Source organism: Aotus nancymaae, unplaced genomic scaffold (genome assembly GCF_030222135.1).
Source record: "Aotus nancymaae isolate 86718 unplaced genomic scaffold, 86718_ANA_hifiasm-v0.15.2.pri h1tg000012l, whole genome shotgun sequence".
NCBI classification, from domain to species: Eukaryota; Metazoa; Chordata; class Mammalia; order Primates; family Aotidae; genus Aotus; species Aotus nancymaae.
Window position 1 is genome coordinate 7,512,653 of NW_026988423.1, and position 27,679 is coordinate 7,540,331.

Below are 27,679 nucleotides of genomic sequence, written 5' to 3' on the forward strand. Positions count from 1 at the left end.
GGTTGAGATCATCCAGAGACATGTCCTCCTGCGTAGCCTTGTTGGAAGGGACCAACATGTGGCTTGCTGGTGCCTGAGACACAAGAGACTGATGAGATGAGCTGAGTATGGGAGGTGATAATTTGCATTCTCATTCAGGGAAGCCTTGGTTTTTATTTATATTATATTTTATTGTACCTGTTCACAGAAGATCAGTATGCCTTAGCAGATGGAGGAAGTTTTTTACTTAGACTTAAAACATTTTTTTTTCCTTGCTGAACCTGTTAGTTCACATGGCCTTCTGGCATATTAGAGTGGTATCGAGTGGCTCTAATAATGGTGGCATTATAATAGACTCTAACTAGACATCCGTTACTTCTTTCAGGGTTCATGTTGTTCAGATTACTTTGTTTTGTATTGTCTTGTTTTATTGCTTGTTGTACATTATAAATGTTACAATAACAAACTGACCTAGGGTGAGAACAATTTTCAACTTGCTGGATTTCTATATAAATGATATGATCTATATATCTCCCATATCAGTTTGCTCAGATAGTGTATAAAACGCCAACAAAATATCTGACTTGAGGATTAAGGAAGCCGTGTAGTATGGCAGATAGACACTTGATAAGTGTTGGAAGATAAGGCTTCTGATCTCATTTCTGCCACTTCTAACTGTGGAGCACAAACCACATTTATTTCCTCTTATGGAAGGTAACATAGGGTTCAGTTGACAAGGGTGTCCTTAGTGTCCCATCTAGCTGCCAAAAACAACAGCAAACCCAGAACCAAACCAAGAGACACAAGTGTATGCTGACCCCAGAGATGCATGGCTGCATATCTTCCTAGTTAAACATTTGCTGTGCCACCTGACAGCCTGACCTTCAATCTGTCCTTTCCTCTATCTACAAACCAAAGTCCCTTAGCTTCTTGGAACTTGCATTTCTTCAACTGTAATATGAGGATAATAATAGTACTGTTACTGGAAAGAGGTCCCAATCAAGACTCCAGAAAGGGTTCCTGGATCTCACACAAGAAAGAATTTGAGGCAAATCCATATGGTAAAGTGAAAGCAAGTTTATTAAGGAAGTAAAGAAATAGCAAGAAGGCTCTGTGGTGCAATGGATAGTCCTTGGACTTCTAGCCCAAATCCAAAGAGATTCAAAGAAAATAAAGGAATAGAGAATGGCTACTCCATAGACAGAACAGCCCCAAAGGCTGCTGCTTGCCCATTTTTTATGGTTATTTCTCGATTATATGCTAAGCAAAGGGTGGATTATTCATGCCTTCCCTCTTTAGACCATATAAGGTAACTTCCTGACATGGTCATGTCATTTGTAAAGTGTCTTGGTGCTGGTGGGAGTGTAGCAGTGAGAACAACCAGAGGTCACTCTCATCGCCATCTTGGTTTTGGTGGGATTTAGCAGGGTTCTTTTCTGCAAACTGTTTTATCAGCAAGGTCTTTATGACCTGTATCTTGTGCTGACCTCCTGTCTCATCCTGTGACTAAGAATGCCTTAACTTACTGGGAATATAGTCCAACAGGTCTTAGCATTATTTTTTCAAGCCACTATTTAAGATGGAATTACTCTGGTTCAAACACCTCTGACAGTACCTCTGTCGTGGGGTGCCTCGTAGTCAGAACAAATTTACAGACAAAAATGTAATGTGATGTACAGAAATTGGAAGTGAGCTACAGAAACAGCTGGATTAGTTACAGCTCAGCATTTGCCTTATTTGAACACAGAGTAATAACTCTGTCTCCCACATGTCATGGTCAGCATCATGTCAAACTCTTTCTTTATTGAAATATCATGGTCACAGTGAATACTGTGATAACTCCCAATTTCTACACTTGCCTTGGACTGGGAACCAGCTGTTCATGGAAGGGCACTGCTCTGCAGCAGCACTGGCCAGGAGCTGGTGCAAGAATCACTCTGTCAATGCCCTCCGGTCAAAGACCAACAGGAGCACACCTATTATTGATCAAGTTGGGTTTGTGAAATCACTTTGCAATAATTTTAAGTAAGAAAATTATGACAGTGAAAGAAATCTGGTCTAACCAACCTCCATCTTGCCTTTAACCTTCAAACCACCCTTAATCATTCGTGGGCTTAGGCCAAGATAACTGTAGGAGACATATAGTTTATAGTTTAAATGATAATACCCCTTGATCAAAACTAAACCACCTTGATAAAGCTAATGAAAGGCCACTAGATGAGGAGGATATGAGGCGCCTGAATTTGGCTAAGAGGTAGACATAAACATTACACAGATTTGCAACTTTCCCAATTACTCCTGCAGATAACATCACCATTGTAGATTAAGATTGGCCTTTTGAGATGTCTTTTCAGGTTTTTGCATTTCTGATGACCAGTGGTTCCACCTGGACCCACCAACCCTCACCAACAGGGCCTGCCAAACTATACTTGAAAAGCCCTGGCCTCCAAATTTTCATGGCGATTGCTTTGAATAATAACTCTGTCTCCCACGTATCATGGCCAGCATCATGTCAAACTCTTTTTTTATTGCAACATCATGGTCACAGTGAATTGGTTTTGTCTGTGCAGTGGGTGGGAAGACCCTGTTAGCAGCAGAAGTATCCGAGAGACGCGGCACCAAAGTATGTTAGTGGCGGCAAATCCATATGAGTCCACAGCAACCTCAATTCTTGCCTCCTCAGAAGAAAGAATTCCAGGGAGGGGCATAAGGCAGAGTGAGAGACCAAGGCAAGTTTTAGAGCAGGAGTGAAAGTTTATTAAAACGCTTACGAGCAGGAAAGAGAGGAAATATAGTATACTTTATCTCTCACTGTCTCAGTCATAAGTTTGCAAAGGTGATTTCAAGATTAAGTGCAGGGTTTGATCTTTTGACTTGGAGTTTTATATGATGGCATACTTCCAGGGCCTTGCATGACTTCTGCCCTGATTCTTCCCTTGGGGTGACCTGTCCACGTGCACAGTGCCCTGCCAGTGCTTGGGAGGGGCTGCATGCAAGGTGTGGTTACTGGAGTTGTGAGCATGCTCACTTAAGGTGTTCTTCCCTTACCAGTCTAGTGTTGCTAGAGGAAGGTCTTATACCAGTTTAGCTCCACCATTTTGTCTCTTAGTACACATGCTTGAACCCACTTGCTCAGCACCTAAAATATTACTGGAAAGTTGCTGATCACCAGTTTCAGATTTTTTCTACCTATTGGGGAACTGCCTTTCCCCTGGCACTTTCCCCAGTGACCAAGTATTATTTTAGAGAGACAATTCACAACCACCTGGCCATCACGTGATGGTTGCCTGACATTCCTGGTGGCGGGGGCGGGGGGGGGTCCTCTGCTGCCCTGCTCATGTCTGACTAGTTACCTACTATAACAATCCCATCAGGTGGTTACGTTTATAGCAAGAGAGATTGCACATCCTGGGACATCTTAGTAGAAGCAAGTGAGAAAGGCTACTTTTAGGATTTGGGCTTGTATTAGGTGATACCGAGAAGTGGAGCTTTGCTTGGATTGGTTGCTATCAGGGAGCAGAGGCAATTTTATGACTGAGTATTTTAACAAATCTTACTGAAGAGGGCTGGAATAAACTGAGTCTAAAGCTTTAACTGGTAGAGGCAAGATCCTCTCATATTAGCTAGGATGGGGGATATTTTGGTTATTTTTGTGGTTTGGACATGCTTGTTTTTCTGTTCAGACATGATGATGGAGTGGTCTTGTTTTTGTCTTGATCACAGAGTGCTCCGGTCTGATGTTGATGTTCAGTGAAACTGTTTATGTTCCACATCAAGGCCTAACTGTGAGTGCCAGGCCAACTTTCAGTTGTCAAGGGCTGCTTTTTCCTTTCTTACCTCTGGGGTGATATAGTTCCTGTGTAAAGGTAAAAACATTGGAAGGATAAAGGAACAAAATGTGGTGGATTGCTATAGAAGACTAGCATTGAGCCTCAAACTTTGACATGCATTAGAATCTCCTGGTAGACTTATGAAGACATGAAGGGCTGGGCCCCAACCCCAAGTTTGACTCAGTAGCTCTAGCTTGAGACTTGAAAATTTGCATTTCTAACCAGTCACCAGGTGTTGTCTACACTACCAGACCACACTTTGCAAACCACTGAAGTAGATGGAAGTATCAAAAGTGGGGATGATTACAGTATACGAAAATTGACCCAATAGAGTTAACTGCAATTCCCAAGATAAAAATTTAGATTGGGCCGGGTGCAGTGGCTCATGCCTGTAAACCCAACACATTGGGAGGCCAAGGCAGGTGGATCATCTGAGGTCAGAAGTTCAAGACCAGCCTGGTCAACATGGTGAAACCCTGTCTCTACTAAAAATACAAAAATTAGCTGGGCATGGTAGCATGTGCCTGTAAATCCCAGCTACTCAGGAGGCTGAGGCAGAAGAACTGCTTGAACCTGGGAGGCAGCATTTGCAGTGAGCCGAGATCGTGCCACTACACTCCAGCCTGGGCGACAAGAGTAAGACCTTATCTCAAAAAAAAAAAAAAAAAAAAAAAAAACTAGAGTGGTCTTTATGTTACCATCTAGTGCAATTCTAACACTGTATGTGTATGCACTTTCCTATTTTAAATTACCAGTCTTTCACAAAGAAGAGCATATAGGAAGATTCTCCCCAAAATGATTTGTGCAAATTATGGACAGCTGAAGTTTGTAATAAACATAAAAGTAAAAATTTTAAGTGTTTATTGTTCATTTTCTAGGAAGTTCTCAATTACAACTAGGCAGATCTTGGACCAGGAGCAGGTCTTGCATCTTGCTCTAATGAGTAATTAACTTCAGTTTCTTCATTTTTGAAGTAAGGGGACGAGACTAGATCATCTTTAGGGAGTCTCTGCTCTGAAATGTTTAAACTGTTAAAATAGGACTAGGGCTATCAGTTTCAATTATGTTGTACTCGTCTGTTTCCCAGCTTTTCTTGAATATTTTGTTCAATATTGGAAGGATGCTGAGAACATGGCATGTATGGAGATGGTGAAAGGTCTAGGAACAAATTAGGAAGAATTGGATGAACAGATGATGTTGAGTTTGGAAAAGTGATTCACGGTGGGAGAGGTATGAGATCTCTTTCTCTGAAAAATATGGAATCTCTCATGTGAAGAAGGCAAACGTATTCCAAAAGCAATGAGTGAAACTTGCAAGGAGACAATTTCAGTTCCTCTAGGCCCCTTTATCTCCAGCTCCCTGTCACTGTTCCTCTAGAAGATCTTTTGATCTCTGGGCCAGTTACTTAAACTCTGCTCTCCAAAATCCAGTCCCACCTCCTCAACGCATTCCTATGTAAGTTCTAAAACTCCTACTTCCTTAGAAAATCCTTTAAACACCAACTGTCTGCTTCATCTTCACTTCCCTTGCAAAATTTTCAGAGAGCACGCCAGCCTGATCTCTAGGCTCAGAGTATGTAGGTCACTCATGTCAATACTGACAGCCAGAAAATAAACCTGGCATAGGTCCTGGTACGTGCAGCTAGTCTTGCTTTGCTGTACCTTACAACTCCTCCTACTTCCTGGTGTTCTATAATCAAACTCCTTCAGTCACAGACCTTCCTATACAATGCCTGAGAATATATCCTGGCTCCCCGTGGCAAAGAATTCATGTCCCTTGGACAGAAACAGATCTTTTAAATTACAAAGCCCCTTTGCCTCCGCTTTTGAAAGAGCTTATCAAATTTAGAAAGGAGTTAGAAAGATTAGTGGCCATTTACAACTTAGTAGCCAGTGGAGGCTCCCATTCATAGGAACCTCCACTGACTACTAAGGGGTGTTCTTTCTACCCATGATTATACTGTGGTTATCAGACATTCCAGAAAGCCTCCAGATGAATGTCTTACCTCTAGAGGGAACAGGTGGCCAAAACTTCTCCCAGGTCCTCCCAGGAAATGGCTGAGTTATGGGACCTGATAGAGTCAGAGGGCTTTTCCTCTAAGGTGAGCTGGTCTAGGGTTGAATTATGTACTCAGAAGAAAGGCCTATGTGGAATGATTTATATAAACTTTTGAAAGGTGTACTGCATTAAATCCTAAAGTTCTAGTGAGGAAGAAGACCCTTAATCCTCTTAAGCTTCTAAGAGCCCTTCTCACTAGACTTCTACATTTCATTTCAATAGGAGAAGTAAAGGCTGGCAGACCGGGGGCCACCCTTAATTACACTCCTGTAGGCCGGGCGCGGTGGCTCAAGCCTGTAATCCCAGCACTTTGGGAGGCCGAGGCGGGTGGATCACGAGGTCAAGAGATCGAGACCATCCTGGTCAACATGGTGAAACCCCGTCTCTACTAATACAAAAAATTAGCTGGGCACAGTGGCGCGTGCCTGTAATCCCAGCTACTCAGGAGGCTGAGGCAGGAGAATTGCCTGAACCCAGGAAGCGGAGATTGCGGTGAGCCGAGATCGCGCCATTGCGCTCCAGCCTGGGTATCAAGAGCGAAACTCCGTCTCAAAAAAAAAAAAAAAAAAAAAAAAAAAAAAAAAAAATTACACTCCTGTAGATTGCAGGCATGGTATGGAGGAATCTTTCCAGAAGGCATTGCTTTTGCTTAAACACGATCAAACCCCCACCTAGTCACGTACGCCATGCCTACTTCATGGCTCTAGACCCTTTCACGTGTAATTTCTAGTATTCTAAGCCTTTAAAAGGGCAAGGATTTTCTTTGTCGGGGAGCTTGGTTGTTAAGGTATTTTCACCTGCCACAGCTCCCGGCTGAATACATCACCATTTCCTTCCCTGTTTAGTGTTTGAGAGGTTTGTTTTCGGCTGCTTCTGCTTCACTAGGACATTAAAAAAAATTAAAATTCTGTCTTGGTTAGAAATTACCCTGATATAAAGAGGCAAATCAAAAATAGTGTCATTGGCTGGACAGGTAAGTCTCTCAATGTTATAGAAGGAGCTATGCAATTCTTTAAAAATAACTTGGAGGAGGCCGGGCATGGTGGCTCATGCCTGTAATCCAAACACTTTGGAGGCCAAGGTGGGCGGATCACCTGAGGTCGGGAGTTCAAGACCAGCCTGACCAACATGGTGAAACCCTGTCTTTAAACAAAAAAATAAAAATAACTTGCAGGAAAATAAGAGGAAAAAGGGATTACAGTCAATAGTACTTGCTTTGCAAATTGATTCTTTACAAAAACAAAATCATAACTCCAGGGAAAACTCAAAACCCACTCACCTTTCTCACCAACTACAGAGCTTTGTCTTCAGATGTTTGCAGATATTGTAAAAACCAAGGGCATTGGAAAAACAACTGTCCTACACATACGAGAAAGGAAAACTTAAATTTAACACTCTCCCTAGACCCCAGCACCTTCATGAGGTCAGCTTTCTCTGTCCTGTGGCACAACACCCCATCAATTGATGGGATCAGCTAATTTTCAGTCACACCGTAGATCCCATTATTAAACTTATAGTAGTGGATTGGGAACGGAAATTCTCTTGCCTTTTTTTTTTTTTTAAAGAGAAAAAGTCTTGCTATGTTGCACATACTGGACTCCTGGGCTCAAGCAATCCTCCCTCCTTGGCCTCCTGAGTAGCTAGGACTACAGACATGGGACACAGGGCCAGCTGGGAACTGTAATACTTAATTGCCACTGGTGCAACTTTCCCTACCATCTGCTCAGAGGATCTGTCTCTCCCTGTTACCTCTGATTCTATTCAAGCTATCGGAGTTTCTGGGCAACCTATTTCACTGCCCATGTATCAGGTCACTACGACACCCTTAGGCCTCCTTTTTTTTTTTTTTTGAGAAGGAGTCTCACTCTGGCACCAGGTTGGAGTGCAGTAGCGCAATCTCAGCTCACTGCAACCTCCGCATTCTGGGTTCAAGCGATTCTCCTGCCTCAGCCTCCCACATAGCTGGGACTACAGGCGTGCGCCACCATGCCCAGCTAATTTTTGTATTTTTAGTAAAGACAGGGTTTCACCATTTTGGCCAGGATGGTCTCGATCTCTTGACCTTGTGATTTGCCCGCCTTGGCCTCCCAAAGTGCTAGGATTACAGACGCGAGCCACTGCACCCAGAAACGCTTAGGTCTTCTTAACACCCATCATGTAACTCTAATAGGTTCATTGTACAATGTATACAGCAAATCAACATGCTGAAACACATATTGGGGGCAGCAGAGAAAGAGGTTTAATTGTACCAAATGAGGAGATGAGAGGAAACCTCAAATCCACCTTTCTGAGGAATTTGAGGTTAGGATTTTTAAGGATTTTGAAGTAGGCCAAAGCATGGAGATTGTTAATTGGTTGAAGAGGACAGGATAAAGTAATGACATGGCAGATGAAGAAGCTGTATTTTCATGCTGATCCCGTTCCTCTGTGCTGGTCTTTTTTTTTTTTGAGATGGAGTTTCGCTCTTGTTACCCAGGCTGGAGTGCAATGGCGCGATCTCGGCTCACTGCAACCTCCGCCTCCTGGGTTCAGGCAATTCTGTGCTGGTCTTTAAACTGGTTGCTGGAATTCAGGGTATGAAAGAAAATATATGATTCTAATGTCAGAGATCCTGTTTGTAGGAACAATGGGGATGCAAATCACTTCTTAAACAGTGTTATGACCTGAATGTCAGCAATCTTATCCATAAGGAACAAAGCAGTTGCATCTACAGATGGCTCAGATTCTAGTGCTATGTGACTTTCAGCAACGAGGAAGTGGGCCGAAGTGCAGCCTGATTAATGCTGAATTATAACTATATTTCTGTCTAGAAACTGACATTCAATGCTTGTCAACCCTGTGGGAGTGGTTTCAGTCAAGCCTTTCTAGTTTCTGAGTCCTTACCAACAAACTTTTTAGGTGGAGATGTGTTATCCAATGTAAGGAGAGAGGCATTTTTATTTCCCTGGCCTTAGACTTCCTCCTTTCCCTAATGGAAATTCATCTTGATTTTAATCCTCTGAAGAGGATGCAACCTTAAAAGATGTCTCAACTCATCTGCCAGCCTCACATGCCAATGAGGTTGAATTGCCACTGCATGCAGAGTCTGTAGGTATTGCCTGGAAAAGAATAAACCTTTCCTGTTAGTTTCTCAGTGTGTCCTCTCACAAAATGCAGAGCAAGAAACTAAACCTGAAAGAGAAAGAAAAAACACAACCCCTTTTATCTGAGGAATGCAAACCCCTTTAAATTACCAGGCCCAGAAAGGTATTTATAACAGTCAGGTTTCATTCGCCCTTGAGCTAAAGAATTATCTCTTAAAGCTTTATGTTCTGTGTGAGCTGTAGACTAATTGATGCCGTGTAGCCATAAAATGTCATATACTCTATAGTTCAACAATGTATAGCTAATCACTAACCAATGTATTTCTGTAAATTAATGAGAATTCTTGACGAATGTATTTTTTTTTGGGATGGAGTTTCGCTTTTGTTACCCAGGCTGGAGTGCAATGGCGTGATCTCGGCTCACCGCAACCTCCGCCTCCTAGGTTCAGGCAGTTCTCCTGCCTCAGCCTCCCGAGTAGCTGGGACTACAGGTGCACACCACCATACCCAGCTAATTTTTGTATTTTTAGTAGAGACTGGGTTTCATCATGTTGACCAGGATGGTCTCGATTTCTTGACCTCGTGATCCACCCGCCTTGGCCTCCCAAAGTGCTGGAATTACAGGCGTGAGGCACCACGCCCTGCCCTACAAACATATTTTGTAATCACCCCCTCTCCTGATTCGTCCTTTTTCTTTAAAAACTTGAGCCTCTCCTTTGTTCTCCTGAAGGCTTGCCAGGCAACCTGGAATCAGGCTGCAGTCCTCAGCCTTGGTGCAGATAAATTCTTTAATTTTGCCTCAGCTTCTTCCTTTTAGGTCAAGAAACTTCTAATAGACTCTCTTTTACAGAGGGTGTTCTTGTCTTTACTTCCTTTCTTACTCTGTAATATCTTAATCTTGCCAGTAAAGAAAGAAGGAACATTTGATAACTGGAATAAAATCTATTGATTTGTACAAGATCTAAGAGCCCGTAAACTCCTTTGTGATTTTTCACCACCCCTTAGTCCCAAATCCAGCTGACATTTCTACTTCAATTTCTGCTGATACAGCCTGGGGTTTACAATGGTAACACCTGCTCAATTTGCTTTTCAATCCCATTGCACTCTGACTCAGAATTTCTCTTTACATTTACGTTTAGAGGGAGACAATTAACATGAACTCATCTACCTTAGGGATACTGTGAGTCCTTTTCAGTGTTTCCTGGAGTCCTTAAAGCCAACTGAGATTCTGTGTCCTTTACCGAAGGCTCCGCTCTTTTTCATTATTCTGATGATCCTTTAGTTTGTTAATGAACTAAGCCGGCTGCTCTTCTAGACTCCCTCATTCTCCTAAAGGCACTAGATCAACAGAGGCCATAAAGCCTTCTGATCTAAACTTCAGTGGGTGCAAGTAACTGTTACTTATGTAGGACTGAATTACTAGGTTGTCATACCTCAGGTAACTCAAAAGCTCACCCCAAAATGCCTAGAGTCAATTTTGTGCATTCCCCTCCCAAAAAATATCTACATAAATTTCTAGGGGTAGCTAGTTATTGCCACCAGTGTATTTCTAATTTTGTTGTCCTTGCTAAGCTCGTATATACCCTTATCCCAGATAATACTTGTAAGCACATTTTCTTTTCCTGCAGAGCCATATCCTCCAGAGCCTTAAAATTAACGTTCATATCCCCTGCTCTCAGCTAACCTGATTTCGACAGACCTTTTCACCCATCTTGCCATGAAATAATGGGATTGCTGCAGATACTGAGAACAATTTTTTTTGCCACTCTGATACACCCTGTAGCGTATTTCTCATGTCAATTGGACCCCCATGCTGGTATGTAGTAGCCACAGCTACCACCCTAATAATTGACAAAGCAACAAAGCCAGTATCTTTTTTTTTTTTTTTTTTTTTTTAGAGACGGGGTCTTGCTATATTGCCCAGGCTGGAGTGCAGTGGCTATTCACAGGCACGATCCCACTACTGATCAGCACAGGAATTTTGACCTGCTCGGTTTCCAACTTGGGCTGGTTCACCCCTCCTTAGACCAACCTGGTGGTCCCCAGCTCCTGGAAGGTCATCATATTGATGCCGAACTTAGTGCAGACACCCTATCGGCATAGCGCACTACAGCCCAGAACTCCTGGGCTCAAGCGATCCTCCCACCTCAGCCTCCCTAGTAGCTGGGACTACAGGCACTCACCACCGCGACCAGCTTTTTTTTTTTTTTTTGAGATGGAGTCTTGTTCTGTCACCCAGGCTGGAATGCAGTTCAGTGGCATAGTCTTGGCTCACTGCAGCTTCCACCTCCCGGGTTCAGGCGATTCTCCTGCCTCAGCCTCCTGAGCAGCTGGGACTACAGGTGCACTGCCACGCCTGGCTAATTTTTGTATTTTTAGTAGAGACAGGGTTTCACCATACTGGGCAGGCTGATCTGGAACTCCTGACCTCACGATCCATCCGCCTCTGCCTTTCAAAATACTGGGATTACAGGCATGAGCCACCGCACCCAGCCAGTATACTCTTTATTAGATTCCTTCATTCATCAATATGTTCCCCATGCTGTCCATTCATTTACAAGTTCGTAAAATACAACACCTTTCTCCAGGTGGCAGGCCACCTGTGAACAGGCTCTGTTCACCACCTCCTCCATCATGTTGCATTGTTGTAACACTTTAAACCCAGCTGCTCTACTTACCCGCCTATGATGGAGAGCCTCCATTCCATATGATTGCCTTGCAACCATAGAAAATGTCTCAAAGCCACAGGAAGACCTCCTAGGCACTCCTTTAGACAATCTAGACATATTTCTATTTTGTAATGGCTTCTGTAGATGACATTTCCAGGAAACGTAACTGTTAAGCCATAATTTTTCCTTGTGAAACACTTGAGGCATCCTCTTTGTTCCCTGTAAAGTCATTCCAAGCTGCTGAATGTATGGATCTTGCTAGAGCTGGCATAATGGCAAACAGAAAAGTTGCCACTATTTACCCTGACTCTAGAAGTGCCTTTGGCATCTGCCACACTATTGACACTCTGGAAATCCAGCAGAATCTTTACTTCTGCTGATAATCCCGTTGCCAATAAGCATATAATTGCTGCCCTATTACAGGCTATTCACCTCCCTACTAAAATTGCTAATGTTCATTGTTCAGCTCATCCTAAGGCAACCGATACTATATCTCTAGGGAATGAGAGGGTGGAGAAGGCTACTAAGAATGCGGCCCAAAAGGTCCATTCTGTTCTTTTCCACACTTTATTTACCTGCCTTTATTGCTTACTGGTGTTATTGATTACCAGAGAAATGCCCCACAATGCAAAAAAAACCCCACAAATGAATACAAAAGAATGTCAGATAATTATCAGGTGTATTATGCATTGGGCCAATGGACTTCCTATGGCCCATCCCCCTCCCCTTTTTTTTTCCTTTTTGGCTTAAAGCACTTATCTCCCTTCAGATGACACATATGTACATACAGAGGTTAAGGAATGAAGAGATAATTGGTTTTGCCTTGGGTATTTACAAAATTTCTGACTGAAATATTCTCAGTGCAGTACCAATAAATCCCATCAAATTTTTGGAGGAGACCAACATGCTTCAGCAGGTCCTCTAAGACATTAGGCTTTAGGCTCTTCTCACGGTTTGGTTGTTGTCTGTGTGTTTAAAGGATAGACTGAATGCTATCTGACTAGATGTGCTGACACCATGACAGTGATAAAGAAGTTAATAACAGGTCAGGCATGGTGGCTTCCACCTGTAATCCCAGCACTTTGAAGGGCTGAGGTGGGCAGATCATCTAGGGTCAGGAGTTCGATACCAGCCTGGCCAACATGGCAGAACCCTAGCTCTACAAAAAATATAAAACAGCTTGGTGTGGTAGTGCATGCCTGTAGTCCCAGCTAGTCGGGAGGCTGAGGCAGGAGAATCACTTGAACCTGGGAGATGAAGATTGCAGTGAGCTGAGATTGTGCCACTATATTCCAGCCGGGGAGACAGAGTAAGACCTGTCTCAAAAATAAATTAATCAATTAATAAATAATAAATAACAGATCATTCTTCTTTTGGGCATTCCATTATGGATTGAATCAGACCACTGGAACTTATTTTACAGCAGAAATAAAACAGTTGCTTGTAAAAATTCTGGAATATTCATTGAAATTTAATACCCTATATCATTCCCAATCCTCAGAGCAAGTGGAATGTATAACACTGAGACACAAAAGTGACTTTAGAAGTCTGTCAAGAAATTGGACTTAATTGGCTGAAAGCATTACACCCAGCCCTTATAAAAATCTAGAATACGCCAAATCAAAGACATGGATTAACCCCTTTTGAAATAGTGTTTGGTTGCCCCATGCCTCCTGGCATCTCTAAACTCTCCATTTCTGGATTGAATGAACATTACAGGGACTTAAGTGAACAATTTGATGCCATGACTAGCTATACACAGATCCTATCGTATTTAGAGCATATCATTAACAGGTAAAAGGAGCATGACTTTTGCTGACTGACAAGCCTTATGATAAACTTTTTGACTGAGAAATCAGAGTACATCAAGGTTTTTAGAAGAAAACATATGCTGTCACCTAACTGGGAAGGCCCTTATGAAGTACCACTAACCACCTACACTGCTGTCAAAAGAAAAGAAAAATCCTCCTAGATTCACGCAAGCCATGCCAAACTAGACCCGGATTACTACTCCCAGGGCAATTGGAAGACCATCCCCACAGGTGACCCTAAAGTAAGGATTTCCAGAGTCTAGACCTAGGCCCTGGAAGCAAACAGTATCACGAAGTAGACAGTTTTTCTCAAGATCACAGATCAAAAAACTTTGCTTGCTCCATTAATATTTCCTTCCCCTTTTCAGCCTCTCAACTTCAATAAATATAAAAACAAAAGAGCTCTGAAAACAACAAACAAAACCCTCTTCCTTCATCACAGGCTACCTATGAATAGGTTCTGTTCACCAACCCCTCCATCATGTTGCTTTATTGGCCTTTTATTTAAGGCTGACTGTGGAGATGACTGTCTCAGTCTGTTCGATTCGCCCTCTGATCCTCCACTATGACCTTTTTTTGAAACTGTCTCTCTCTTTTATTAGCCCTGACTGTTTTCTCAACAGGTTAAGTGCAGACCTAACACCCCTTACACCAGTTTTCCAAACTTGGCCACATTAACTAATCTGATTGCTGGTTATGTCAGTGCCATCCAGATTATGCAAAAAAACCTAAACTAATTTTCATTTCTGCCAGTGTGAGTACTGGTGGACTAAGTTGGAAAATGGATGTATGACAGGGTATGGCATCCATTGAAGAGGGAGACCCAGGCATCTCAGATCAACTTCCCCTTTTCTTTTCATTCCTAAGACTGTAAACCGAAGCCCTTTTCATATGTAATTCCTGAGACTGTAAACCGAGACCCTTTTCATATGTTAAGCTGTAAACCTAAGATTCTTCCACGTGTAACATCTAAAGTATAAGCCTATATAAAGACAGAACCTTCCTTTGTTAGGGGAGCTTGGCTGTTAGGCAACCATGCCACCTTGCTCCTGGCCGAATAAACTCCTTCCTCCTGTATTTGGTGTCCGAGAGATCCATTTCCCACGGCCTCTCCTGCTACACCATGACCAAGAAAATAATATCACTGGGCACAGTGGCTCACACCTGTAATCCCAGCCCTTGGAGAGGTTTAGGGTGGAGTTCAAGACCAGTCTGGGCAACTTGGTGAGATCCCATCTCTACAAACAATGCAAAAACTTAACTGGGTATAGTGTGGTGCACCTATAGTCCCAGCTACTTGGGAGGCTGAGGTGGGAAAATTGCTTGAGCACAGGAGGTTGAGGCTGTCATGAGCTGTGATTATGCTATTGTACTCTAGCTTGGGTGACACAGTGAGACCCTGACTCAAAGAAAAAAGAAAAAAGAATAATTCAAGAAGGAGATGGAAATTGAAAATACCAAAAAAAAAAAAAAAAGAAAGAAAAAGAAAAATAGTATCTTTCTACTTCTTTTGGTGAGTTAGTTTGACATAGAAAAATCTCCAAGAAAGCTCAAAGGTTCTCCTTAGGTCAAGCAAAGCCAAGTCATTAAAGGGAATTTTTTTTCCTTTGTATGGAAAATAATCATGGTGTTTTTCTCCAGGGGATAGTCTCTCAACTACTAGATTTACACCCTGAATTAGGAATATCCTGTTGTAAGGCCGGTGCCTCCTTGGGAGCCGAATGGACATGCCCTTCTCTCTCCGTGCCTAAAAACTACATCATCATACTGAGCACATTGCTCAGCATTTGCCCTCTCCACGCAGGCTCCCCTTTCCCATTTCCGCATTCCAATCTCAGCCTGCACCTGCCATAAATTTTGAAAAGGCCTGCCAAGAGCCTGCCCTATGGTAGCTCCCCCGTACGTCCTCGGCCAGCCCCTTGTCCGTGCTCACTCCCTTCATACCCAATGGAAATGCCCCCGCTTTGTTCACCTCGCCCGTCCCCAGTCTTTTAATACCCAATAGAACTACCTTGTCTTTGTTTCCCCCGTAGTCAATCAGCCACTTCTACTCCCTATAAAACCCCACCCCCCAAGAAGAGAAGTGCGACTTCTCTGGCCCCTCCCGGACCATAGAACCTCGCCCGGGAGCCGAATAAATTGGCTTTTAATTTCCTCACTCCGGTCTCTGTTTCCTCATTGAACTTGGAGGAAAGTCTAACACCTGTATTAGAATGTTTTACCCTAAATCCTAAAGCTCAGGTGTGAGAGAAGCATAAAGTTTCTCTATGACCTATGAATCCACCTAATTTTGACTCCAGGCTGCCATGCATTAGGCTGGTAGGAAGGTGAACGTAAATCATTCCAGTAGGTTTGAGTCCCACCTCAGTCACACTCCCTTACTCTGCCAAGGCTCTGGAGGCCTTCTTTTCATCTCCTACACCAGTCAATGCTGACGTGCCCATTGTCTGTGTCTACATAATACCAGCATATCTGGAAGAATCTGGCAGTCTACGTGACATATTTAGGACACTGGACTATTTGGCAAAGCTCTGCAACCCATTGCCTAGGGCTTTGTTTTCCTAGATGAACTTGGTACCTCCTGCCTGGAGCCTTGCTTCCCGTAGCAATGACCCAAGCAGAGAATGGGTCTTTCTTGCTTCTAGACCTACAGATCTCTTCTCCTCAGCACCATTAAAGTAGTCTCTAGTCTGGGTGGGTATTTCTCCCTCTTGTTGTTTCACCATATGCTTCCATCGTTTGTCAGATTCATAACTTGAAAAACATGTTCCCCTTTGCTCCAGGGAAGGGAGGGATTACTAATTCAAAGTGAGGGAAAATATTTGCATTTCACTTTCTAGTCCATTAAAGAAAGGCAAAAAAAACCAAAAACAATTAAGATTTTGCACTGAAGTAGTGAGCATTTACAACTTGTCACATATTTGTGGAGAGGAAGATCAGCAAGTACGAGGAACTACCCAGTCCTCAGGAAGGACTCAGTGAATGAGACAATTGGCAGGACATGTGATGGGTCCAACAGTGACTGAAGGTGGTGTCTTTAGACTTGGGCTTCCCTGATTTTTAGAATGAGCCTGCCCTCAGGGTCCATAGATAAACCTGAATACCCTCAGTTACCTAGTAGACAGGGCTGCAGGTGGTGGGGTTGGGGGCTGGGCATTGGTGGTCTAACCTTGTATATACTTTCCTGCTTCTAGTCAAGAAGGCTTTGGAATTTTGTTGGTACTCGGTGCTGAATTTTTGCTCTAATCTGTGAATTGTTGGGGATGGCCATTGCTGAAATTAACTAACTTTAAAAAATAATTGGTCAGTTTACTTGCTTTATTTCATTCATTCTTCAAACTACCCAGAGAGGTAAATGTCACAGTTTCCATTCTGCTGATGGGAAACCTGAAGCTCAAAGAGGCCTGGGGAATTTATCACAGTAATATGGCTAGTATGTGGCTTCAAATCCATGTCAGTTATTGTAGGTTTACCCTAGTGGATTGTTTGTTGCCCAATAGTGGTAATTTGAGAATGAGAGGGGCTGCTATTAATAATTATCTCAGGACTATAAGTATAAACCGAAGTTTTCCTGTGTGCTCAGCAAACTTGGTAATTTCTTTATTCTTATTAACTTTTTAAAGAACAAATTGTGATCTTTGTAATCATTTCTACTTTTAAAAAATCTTTACAAATTCTTCTTTGCCTAGCTAACATGGCAAAACCCTGTCTCTACTAAAAATACAAAATATAGCCAGGTGTTGTGGTGCATGCCTGTAGTCTCAAGCTACTCAGGAGGCTGAGGTAGGAGGATCGCTTGAACCCAGGAGGTGGAGGCTGCAATGAGCTGAGATTGTGCCAGTGCACTCCAGCCTGGGCAACAGAGCGAGACTCTGCCTCAGAAAAAAAAAAATTATCTATCTTACTGATTTTGTAAACTTTTAGTTTTATTGTTTCCTTCCTTTAAGAAAGATAAGAAAGACTTCTAACTCCTTTTATGAAGCCAATATAACCCTACTATCAGAACTTGATAAGAGTAGTGCAATAAAGTAGATTACAGATCAGTCTTACTTCTGAACATAAATGCAAGAGTACTAATATGCATTAGGTAACTGAATTTGGTAATTACTAAAATAATATATATCATGATTTAAAAATATAGCGTACCATGACCAGTTATGGTTAGTTCTTAGGACTGTAAGGAGATAATTCTACATTAGAAAAATTTATTAATGTGATTTCCCATACTAAGAAACTAAAGAAAAAAATAGAACATTTCAACAGAGAAAGCATTCAATAAAGTTCTATATTTATTTACAGTTTAAATTGGCAGAAAACTAGGAACAGAAGGAAATTTCCGTAATATGATAAAAAGATATTTACTGTTTACCTGGAAAATCTTGAAAAATGTTTACTTTAACATTAGGGATAATTCAGGAATACTGACTATCATAATGTTCTGCCTCAAGCTGGAGGCTCAGGGCAATGTAGTAACATAGAATAGAACACTAAGAAATATAAGGTTTGGATTTGAGGGAATAAAATTGTCATTTGCAAGTATTATGATTGCTATGACCATTTACATAGAAAATTAAAGTATATCAACAAACTCTTAGAAGTAATAAGAAGTTTGTGGATTGCAAGATCAATATACAAAAATCAGTAGTATTTTTCAGTACTAGAAATAATAAAGAAGATAATAGAAAAGAAGATACTGTCTAAAACAAGCACAAAAAACCCTGTAAAATATGAAGGACTTAATAGACAAAAACTCACAAGACCATCACAGAAGAACATTTTGAAACTCTACCAAAGGGCATAAAGAAACCTGAATTAATAATCAGAAAAATCATCTTCCTGAATGAGACAGCAGTATTTAAGATAACCATTTTCCTCCAATTTGGGGTAATTCCAAGCAAAATTATAGCCACCTTTAGGGAGAATCTGCCTTCTCATGTTTTGAATGAACCCCCATTGACTAAGTCTTGATAGAGGGCAGGGCCCTGCCTCTCTTTGTGGTAGTGGGAGAAGAACCAGAACCTTCTTTCTCTCTGGAGACTAGGATATGAGTATGTGATCCTAACTTGGACGTAACAGTCTCCTTTCCAGAACGTTGAAGCTTGTGTGAGTGGTAGGGTGATGCGGGGACAGTCTGGAAGAACTTTCTCTGTGGCAGCCTCCTGGTGGTGTCTAACCAGGCTCTCCGCTGCAGTGTAACTTTTCCTGTTGCCAGGCCTCCCTTGATTCCTGCCCATTTTCTGAGCCTGTTTCTCTAATCTTCTTTCTGATTTTGTGAGCTCTCTGTTTTCCAATACAGAAATAAATTATTTCTGTATTAATTTAGAATCAATTTCTGTTCCTTACAATCAATAACTTGGAACTGGGAAGTTTACAAAATGATTCTGAAATTCATGTAAAAGTATACATGTCCATGAGTAATTAAGACCATGGATTGGTCAACTTTTTCTATACAAGACCATATAGTAAACATTTTAGTCTTTGGTGGCTGGATGCAACTACCCAGTTTGGCTGTTGCAGTGTTCAAAGAAGCAAATGAGAGGAGTTGAGTTTTAATAAAACTTTACTTATTAAAATAGTGAGTGAATAGGGTTAGGCCCATGAACTGTAATTCCCTGACTCTGGCCTAAGACAATCACTGAAAAGAAAAAAAAAAAAAAGAGAAAAAGAAAAGAAAAGAGGGACAGATTCATTCCATTAGATATTCAAATATATTTCCCAGCCATAATAGGTAAACTGATGTAGTACTGGTACAGGAACATACGAATAAATCAGGGAATTAAATAGAATCCAGAAACAGGCAAATGAGAATTTGGTCTATTTTGGAGAAAAAATTAGTTTTTATGGAAAAATAAAAATTAGATCCCTACCTAAGGCGGAAATATAAAAACAATTAAGGACTTAAATGTGAAAGATTGTAACTGCTAGAAGAAAATATAGAGGTCGGGCATGGTGGCTATGCCTGTAATCCCAGCACTTTGGGAGGCCGAGGTGAGAGGATTGCTTGAGTCCAGGAGTTCAAGACCAACTTGGGCAACATAATAAGATCCCTGTCTCTACAGAAAATACAAAAATTCGTTGGGTGTGGTGGCATGTGCCAGTGGTCCAGCTACCCAAGAAGCTGAGGTGGGAGGATCTCTTGAGCCTGGGAAGTTGAGGTGACAGTTGAGCCTGCAGTGTACTCCAGACTGGGTGACAGAGCAAGACCCTGTCTCAACAACAACTGAAAATAAAACATAGAATATCTTTAGGATTTGGGAGTAGAGAAGAATTCGATCATCAGGTTAGTATTAACCTATTTTGCATTCTCTGGGGACACATCAGAAAAAATGATTGGATTATATAAGAACAAATTAGCCTAGAGGTCAATTCTGTGTTGTTAATTCAGGTAAGCATAGTCTTTTTTCAGAGAACCAAGGTCTAGCTGAAAGTGGTTTTGTCTCTGTTTAAAAAAAAAAAAAGAACCAAGGAGTGGTTATTTATTGATGGCTGAATAATTGGTTTGTGAAAAGACAAGAAACCCAGGCTCAATAGGGAACGGTGGTCTGGTCTTTGTGTCGACAGCAATTGATAGGGAAACCCCAAGAGGGAGAATTTGGAGCCAAAAGGCAGTACAAAGCCCTGATAGATGATTCTATATGAAAACAGATTGTCCCTGAACATGGCTATCAGGGACAGTCATGAGGTAAATGACTAAGTTCAGACACGAAGTCAGATATCCAGTAATTGTTGTTTGTTTTTATTTTCTATATGTCCTAAAAATTATCTTATTGGAGAAGCAATTATTCTAAGTAGTATTTTTTATTTTTTCGGAATGGAGTCTGGGTCTGTCATCTAGGCTGCAGTGCAGTGGCATGATCGTGGCTCACTGCAGCCTCTGCCTCCTTGGTTCAAGTGATTCTTCTGCCTCAGCCTCCTGAATAGCTGGGATTACAGGCATGTGCCACCCCCTAATTTTTTACGATAATTTTTTTTTTGTATTTTTTTTCTTTTTTAGTAGAGACAGAGTTTCACAATGTTGGTCAGGCTGGTCTTGAATTCCTGACCTGAGGTGATCCTCGTGTCTCAGCCTCCCAAAGTGTTGGGATTACATGAGCCACCACGCCTGGAGAGGCAATTAAAAAGACTTTGGGAGGATATAAATATAGCTTCAAATCCAAGTACTATCACACCCTAGCCATGAGAATTCTTCATTTATGAAATGAATGAAATAATACCTACTTTTCAGGGTTGCTGTAATGATCAGAATGTAAGTATGTAGGGTGGATTGGGGATGGTTGCACATTCTTTGTTAGTACTCACATTAAGAAATGGAGTTTAATAATTCATTGCCTTATTCAGCAGATATTTAATGGGTGCTTACTCTGTGTCATGTGCCCTTCTTGCTGCTGAACAAAGTAGATAAATTCCTTGCCTGAAAGTAATTAAGGTAATACATTTTAATCATTGTTGGTGATGTAATGGTTATTAAGATAACTGGAATATCGGGTTTTGCTAAAAAGGCTTAATCATCTGATATGGACATGTAAGAAATGAAGTTCAAAGTAAATCTATCCTAGGTAAATTATAATTAACACCTAAGTATTAATTGCTAACAAACTGAATAGAAACCATTTAGCTCTTTCAAATTTAGCCTCTATCTTACCTATTATTTTTAATTTATACCACTCCCTCCTGGAAGATGTGTAAATGAAAATTCTAATTGAGTAAGTTAATGCAAATAAATATCCACCCACCCATCCATTCAATCAATCAATCATTCAACAAATATTTTATTTTATTTCATTTATTTACTTTCTGAGGCAGAGTCTTACTCTGTCGCTGAGGCTGTAATACAGTGGCATGATCTCGACTCACTGCAACCTCCACCTTCCAGATTCAAGCGATTCTCCTGCCTCAGCCTCCCGAGTACCTGGGACTACAGGTGTGTACTACGACACCCAGCTATTTTATTTTATTTTTTATTTTTTGTATTTTTAGTAAAGATGGGGTTTCGCTATGTTGGCCAGGCTGGTCTCAAACTCCTGGTCTTAAGTGACCCACCCGCCTTGATCTCCCAAAGTGCTGGAATTACAGGTGTGAGCCACGGTGCCTGGCTTCAGCATATATTTATTGAACAACTTTTATGTGCTAAACTACGCTAAACATTGTTTCTAACTCTGAATGATTCAGACATAGACTCTGCTTTTTCTGCCAAGAACTCCACTTTTCATATCAATAATGGTAGAGGAGGAAAAACTTGAAAAAAAAAAGTGCTAGGTTAATCATATTTTTTATAGCTGAATGATTTCTTAGATTAAGAGATTGTAATGTATTTACTTTGAGGTAGATTGATCCCTGAATGAGTGGTCTAGTTGCTGATAACTAAAAAAGTACAGTTAGGTGTTAAGTTTGAATAGAATTTCAATCCATTATTTAGGGTTCCTAAATTTTTCCATATACTGTAGTTGCTTGGTTTTATTCAGGGCTAAGTAAATTTGCTAATTTGACTGGGCACGGTGGCTCACGCCTGTAATCCCAGCACTTTGGGAGGCCGAGGCGGGCAGATCACGAGGTCCAGAGATCGAGACCATCCTGATCAACGTGGTGAAACCCTGCCTCTACTAAAAATACAAAAATTAGCTGGGCATGGTGGCGCATGCCTGTAGTCCCAGTTACTCGGAAGGCTGAGGCAGGAGACTTGCTTGAACCCAGGAGGCGGAGGTTGCGGTGAGCCGAGATCTCGCCATTGTGCTCCAGCCTGGGTAATAAGAGTGAAACTCCATCTCAAAAAAATAAAAAAAAAATTGCTAATTTGAGAGCCAAGACAGAAAAGCCTGTTGTTGAATGCATTTGTATTATACCAACATAGTTCTCAAGGTATCTTTCAGGTGAATGTTTAGCACATACACATGCACACAAAACAATTCACCATTATCAATGACATTATCAATGACATTCACCATTATCAATGACTAGGATGGCAAATCCACTCTTGCTTTGTAACCAAGGAAAGTCACTGCTGCATGGTCCTAACGTGCTTAATCTTTATGAAGATGCCTCAGCAAAAGATGACAGGTATACAAGACTGTGTTTTTCCTTTGAAGTTTAACTCATTATCCTTTGGTGATCATAACTCCATGTTTTATACCTTCTCAATTAAAGTTCCAAAAGACAACAGTAGATCACAGCTGTCTCTTAGCTGGAGTTTAGGCTCAGGCGCAATTTACTCTCCTCTGTATGCTTGCTAGTAGTCAAAGGAGTAACAGTTTCACACACCTAGAATGATCATTGAGTCAGTGGCCAGGGTTCATGCTGGATGACAGCCTTCTATACTTATAGAAAATACAGAATTTACCTTCAAAGAAACTACTGTGGTCAACAGGGTCATGGTCTTTAGATTCATGTCATCTGGACTGTAAAGCACTAGATCTGAATTCCCTTTTTGTTGATTGGGGCATTGACAGTTGGGCTGTAATGACAAAAGAGGTTATAAACTAGAACTCATCTTTGCTGATCCATATAGCATTTTTGTTGTAGCAAGTATACTTTTAGTTAGAATTAATACATCTCTTCTGGTTTGAATGAAAAGTCTCGTGAAATTGATGGAACTTAGTGGTTTCATAAGAGAAAGGGTGACCCCATGTGGCGATTTGGAAACATAACAGCAAATTATTTAGCATTCCTAGTTTGCCTTATTTTAACTCTGGTTGTGTTTGTGGTTACTTTTATCAGTAGAGTTATGGCAGAAGTGAGGCTATATGACTTCTATGACTAGATCTTAAAAGTCATAGAGCCTCCATGGTGGAGGAGATGCCATGAGTAGGCAGTATGGTTGACAGACCAGCTGAGCCCAGATTTCCAATTATCTACATTAATGCAGCCAGATGCCTGAATGAAGCCACCCCAGATCCTCTCAACCAGCCCATCTGCCTCATAAAACAAAAGGATCTCCCAGGGCAGGCTTGCCTGAATTCCTGGCCTACAAAATAATGAGATACAATACAATGATTTTTGTTTTGAGCCACATTTTTGGGTTGTTTTTATGCAACATTAGATAACTGGACACTCCTTGTGTTAATTCAAGTTCTCCAAAAGCCGATACCAAGAGGAGATTTGACGTAAAAGAGGTTTTTGGGGAATCACCTTTGCAGGATAAAGTAGGAAGGAGTGGAGTAGGCAGGGAAAGCTTTCAGATTCTGATGCAGGTCTGGAATCTGAAGGAAGGAATATTAGGCAAGAAGAGTCTTATGCTATTTCACAAAAAAATAAAGTTCTTTTCCAGGCTGTAGTGGGGGTGGGAGGTTCTCAAGCCTGTTAGAAAGATACTGCTCATCCCAAATGCTTTATGATTGAACTAGAGTTTTGAACCCGTGTGTGGCATGCTAGAATTGATAGAATGTAGCTTAGAAGTTCATCAAAGCAACTTATAGAATCCCAATGTTAGGACTTTCTCCCTGTCACATTGTATATAGTCTATTATTATACCTCTGAAAATGTAGTATAGTTTTTTTTTTTTTTTTTTTTTTTTTTGAGATGGAGTTTTGTTCTGTCTCCCAGGCTGGAGTGCAGCAGTGGTGTGACCTCAGCTTACTGCAACTTCCGCCTCCAGGTTCAAGCAATTCTCTCGCCTCAGCCTCCCAAGTATCTGGGATTTCAGGTGTACCCCACCATGCCCAGCTAATTTTTGTACTTTTAGTAGAGATGGGGTTTTGCCATGTTGACCACCCTGGTCTCAAACTCCTGACTGCAAGTGATTTGCCCCCTTTGGCCTCCCAAAGTGCTGGGATTACAGGCGTGAGCCACTGTGCCCAGCCAAAATGTGTTATAGTTATTTTTTATGTAGCCATGCCATTCATCAGACTTTGAGATTCTTGAAGGCAGGGTCTGTGTGTTTTTTATCTTTGTATCCTCTTCATTCCCCAAGTTCCTGGCTCAATGAATGCTTGTCGATTGACTATGAATAATAGTGAAATCACATTCCTTGTGTGGTTCTCAGAACAAATATTAATTACAGATGTAATTAATATTCAGATATTAATTATGTTTAAACAGGCTTGAAAATAATAGGGAAGACAGTCACATGAAAGCAGGAATTTCTCTAAAAATATGTTGTAAACAGACTTGAAAATAATAGTGAAGACAGTCACATGAAAGCAGGAATTTCTCTTTAATGGTACTTTGCTATTCCTATCTTAGTAAATAGTTTCTATAGTCTTGTCTGCTAGCACTGCTCTCTTAACATTTTCTGACAGGATTATGGATAGGAGAATTCATAACTAACTAGACTGACATTTTAGTTTACTTCTTAGAGAATATGTTTGATCTTGTAAGTTCTGTACCTAAAGTCTTCCTTGTCAGTGTATCCTATTGTGGTGGTTCCTGAATTTTTGAATTTCACTGGATTAATATCATTTTTAAAAAATTGGGATGCTGACACTTATTTTGTAAGGCAAGAACATCAGAAATAATCTATGGCCTGTTATTACCATCATTTTACAAAAGAAAGGCTATGTTCATAACAAAAAGAGAAATAAATTATCTCAGAATTTTAAAATGGAATGAACAGAGACAGATTACAGAGTTAATACATTACTGTATTGTTTTTCATTTCTTTACAGTTTGGTACCAACCTGTGTACCTGAACTATTGGTTGTAAATTACAATTTCAACTTATTTAAGGCTTTCCTAGTTTGTGCTCGGCCTATATCTCCAGCTTTTTTTTATCACCATATCCAGCAGCTGCCATTTTCCAGGAGCTGGGAAGGAGGAATGAGAATGTCCTGGGGACAATGCTTCTTTTTTTTTTTTTTTTTTTTTTTGAGATGGAGTTTCGTTCTTGTTGCCCAGGCTGGTGGGCTGGTATGCAATGGCACAATCTCAGCTCACTGCAACCTCCACCTCCTGGGTTCAAGCCATTCTCCTGCCTCAGCCTCCCAAGTAGCTGGGACTACAGGTGCCTGCCACCACGCCCAACTAATTTTGTATTTTTAGTAGAGATGGGGTTTTGTCATGTTGGTCAGGCTGGTCTTGAACTCCTGACCTCAGGTGATCCACCTGCCTCAGTCTTTCAAAGTGCTGGGATTACAGGTGTGAGCCATCTTGCCTAGCCAATGCTTCATTTTTATAGTGGCAACACAAGAGTTGCACACCTCACATTTGCTTACATTCTGTTGGCCCGGACTTGGTTGGAGGAACAGACCAGTGAGGCTGGGGAATTCTGGTCTGTAGCTCTTGGCCATGTACTTGGTGATTCTATTTTTGAAAGAAAGGGGAGAATGGATACTGGAGAAAATAGTGATCCATCACAGTCCACTCCTTTGGCCCTCCTTATAGCCAGACTCATCTTTTTTCTCACCAGTGGAGCATAATCACCACGTACTAACAACCCAAACTCCTGTCTGGGTGCTGCATCCATCCCCAAGTCCAGGATTGTGGGGTGATGTGCTGTCTTCATCAAGTGACAGGATGACTCTTGCCTTCCACACCCACGTCCAATACGTAATGATGCTGTAGAATTGTATAGCTGCAATAATATCTCTCTTTCAGAAATGGAAAATTGGGAAATGGGAAAGGTACAGGACTCAATGGTTTATAACAATGGCGAAATTCTAATGGGCAGATAAACAGACTCCTTGCCCTGGGAATGGAATACATTCTTGGTTAGAACTTGTTCCATTTTTTGTGAGCAATTCTTTGTCTATTGTCCTTTAATCATTATTCTCTACTTTTTGCAAGTGTTAGAAATAGGTTCTTGTAGAAGTCTGTTCAGATTTCGTAGCCTTCTTCCTGCTGGTGCAAGATAGGTGTGCCTGATCTATTTGCTAGATGCATTATTTAGAATACGCTAGAGACCCCAGAACGTAATGATTTAAAGAAAAGATAGTTAATTTCATTTTTACAGAAGAGTTCTGTGCTGGAGTTCCATGTCAGCAGTGGCCCTGCTCCACGCAGTCCTTTGAGGACTAGCTTCAGTAGAGAATGAGCTAAGCTTCTTAACAAGGGGATATATATATGCAGTGGCTTAAAAAATAGAATTTAATTTCTCTCTGTATTTCTGCCTGCTGGCTGGAAATTGGAGACAAGCAGAGCAAGCTTGGGAGCCTCATGTTGAGGAGAGCCCCTGCATCTGTCCAGGTCTGTGCACCGCTGGACTGTTAGATAAAAGAGAAATAAAATTCAGTATTGTTTGAGTTTCTCTCCAGCTAGCTTTTCAGGCTGCAAAATGTAAGAAAAGCAGAAAAGCATAACACCAAGAGTCACCTCCCTTTAAGCTTTCCTAGATATCCCACATAACGTTTCTGTATACTCTCTTTTAAGAAAGTCAGAGAAATGGTCTTTGATTTACAATGGCAATGTTATTAGCTAAAAATTGGGGTTCTCAAAAAAAAAGCGGAGAATGAATGTTTGAGTAGGCATCTAGCAGTCTATGCCATCCTATCTAAATGCCAGGAGAAAATTAGTTGGCCTTTTCAGTGACTGCCTTAGTCTGTTTTGTGCTGCTGTAATAAAATACCACGGACTGCGTAATATATAAAGAACAGTAATTTATATCTGCAGAGTCTGGAGGATGGGAAGTTCAAAAACAAGGGGCTGGCATCTGATGAGAGCTTGCAAGAGGGTGTGACAGGGAGAGAGAGAGAAAAGGGGGCCAAACTTGTCTTTTTATAAGGAACCAATTCTCATGATAACAAACTCACTCCTGCTATAATGGCATTAATCCACTCATGAGGGCAGAGCCCCCACAGATTTGTCACTTTTTTTTTTTTTTTTTTTTTGAGATGAAGTCTTGCTCTTTCCCCAAGCTAGAGTGCAGTGGCGTGATCTTGGCTCACTGTGACCTCCACCACCTGGGTTCAAGGGATTCTTCTGCCTCAGCTTCTTGAGTAGCTGGGACTACAGGCGCAAGCCACCACCCTGGCTAATTTTTTGTCTTTTAGTAGAGATGGGGTTTCACCATGTTGGCCAGGATGGTCTCAATCTCCTGACCTCATGATCCGCCCGCCTCGGCCTCCCAAAGTGCTGGGATTACAGGTGTGAGCCACCGCGCCCGGCCTCAGCTTTGACACTTCTTAAAAGGTTCACCTCTTAATACTGTTAGAATGACATTTAAGTTTCAACATGAGTTTGACAAACGTTCAAGCCATAGCAGTGGCTTAGTTTGTTCATCTGTAGTCACATAAACTGGGTTGCTATGTGTGGTTAAATATAGTTCAGTTATTGTCAGGAACATTCCGGAAGACATGGAGCTGAAGAAAAGGAGTTCTACCACT

At 41.4% G+C, this 27,679-nt stretch overlaps 2 long non-coding RNA genes across 2 annotated transcripts in view; both read left to right on the plus strand.

Moving 5' to 3' along the window:
* Positions 1-25,965, plus strand: LOC110568451 (uncharacterized). The gene is made up of 3 exons (XR_002478738.1): positions 1-114; positions 20,772-20,856; positions 25,675-25,965. It is a non-coding gene; the product is annotated as an uncharacterized LOC110568451 (long non-coding RNA).
* LOC105719249 (uncharacterized) overlaps positions 1-27,679 on the plus strand; it is a 287,306-nt gene that overhangs the window by 14,901 nt on the left and 244,726 nt on the right. The window lies entirely within an intron of this gene.